Source organism: Nannospalax galili, unplaced genomic scaffold, assembly GCF_000622305.1.
Source record: "Nannospalax galili isolate Female #2095 unplaced genomic scaffold, S.galili_v1.0 scaffold1711, whole genome shotgun sequence".
In the NCBI taxonomy this organism is placed as follows: domain Eukaryota; kingdom Metazoa; phylum Chordata; class Mammalia; order Rodentia; family Spalacidae; genus Nannospalax; species Nannospalax galili.
The window spans coordinates 451,381-453,272 of record NW_008330347.1 but is presented as its reverse complement, the minus strand read 5'-3'; positions in this window follow the sequence as shown (position 1 = coordinate 453,272).

Below are 1,892 nucleotides of genomic sequence, written 5' to 3'. Positions count from 1 at the left end.
AGAGAAACCATTTTGTTTGCATAAAGCCAAATCCTTCCTAAAGGCCATTTAAATCTTGCAGCTGGGGCTGGAGAGATGGCTCAGCGGTTAAGAACACTGGTTGTTCTTGTAGAAGATCTGGGTTCAAATCCCAGCACCCACATGGCCACTAACAACTGTCCATAACTCCAGTCCCAGGGGATCCAACAGCCTTTTCCGACCTCCGCAGGCATTGCAGGACACACACATACCCATAAAAATAAAAATAATAAAATATTTTTAAAAGTTTAAATCTTGCAGCTGATGGCCCAGCTTACTAGATGCGTGACACACACAAATGTGTTTAAGCTGGGAGAACAGCAGGTAGACAGGGGCCTGAAGACCACCTGTGTGGAGATTGTAACAGCACACAACACACTAAACACACTAAACACTGTCTCCTCTGCCCATTTCTGTAGAACAAGAGTCATTTCCCTGCCAAATCAGATGAAAACACCAAGCTCTATTTCCATCCTTGGTTTTCTCTGCTGCCTGACTTATCTTCATCACCTTTGGTCCTCCTGTCCTGTTTACTTGCTGAAATCCTCCCATCCTTCATGGCCCAGCTTGGTAACACCTCCATTAGGCCTTCCCAGATAACCACAGTCAGAAGAACGCTTCCTCCCACCTCAGCTCATACACCACCTGTCTCAAAGAGTCCTCACAGAACTCTTGATGTGCATTCACTTATCCATGTGTGTGCCACACCTAGTCTAAGAGACTGAGATCTACTTGATCATAGAGTCTATACCTTATTATCTAATCTAGATGTAGCAAAGAGCCCAGTACATTGTGTTGTACTCAGTGGGTGTTTTATATGCATTGATCATAGAAATGAGGGAACAAGGGGCTGGAGAGATGGCTCAGCAGTTAAGAGCACTGACTGCTCTTTCAGAGGACCCAAGTTCGATTCCCAGCACCCACATGGCAGCTAACAACCATCTGTAACTCCAGTTCCAGGGGATCCGACGCTCTCTTCTGACCGCCACTGGCATTTTGTGACACGGGTCACCTACCTACATGCAGGCAATACACTCATACACATAAAATAAAAATAATAAATAAAATATAAAAAGAAATGAAGGAATGATTTCATGTTGATTCATGTCTCTGCGTTCCGGCTCATACCTCCCTCCCCAAAAAGCCCTTCCCACCTCCTGTTACTTGCTCCAAGAAGCCTTGCCAGATCCACAGAGCAGTGGCTCTACAGCACTCCAGTGAAAACTTTTTCTTACCAGTTCCCACCACCACATTTCAAAATTATTACCTTTTTGTCCACTTATTGATAAGCTTCAAGATACCAAAGATCCCATGCTGGTCAGCCCTATTTTGTCATCACCTAGCCCAGTGTTTATTAATGGCATGCATTTCCTAAATGTCAAACAAAATGATGGCTTTAGAAGGTTCTAGAAACATTAGCCACAACGGAACTGCTCTATTTAGTTTCTGCTCCTATTAGAGCAGCCCAAACTGCCCTGAGATCCCGTTTCCTGAGAAGCCCAGCCCAGAGCAACCTTCCTTGCCTTAATTTTCCCCTGGAGGCACTAAGCAACATGCTCCAGTGTTTTCTAGAGTCCCTTAAGTCTCCGTGGTTCTGGGTTCCAGGGGGCAGGTGTGGTGACCTCTTGTCAGAAGGTCTTAAAGATGGGCCCCAGCCTCTGAGATGGCTGGATACAGGAAAAAGTGACCTTTTAGAGCCCCGTGCCTCTATTTCTCTCTTGGTCTGCGCCTGCCTCCCTTTATTCTCCCTCTTCCTCCCAGTCATCTCCCGTTTTCTTCTTGGTCCCACCGCACTTCTCCCAGCGTCTCTATTTGGGTTTCTTTGGCTTTTCCTTCCAAGCCTGTCTGATTGATCGCCTCCATGCCGGGTTCCC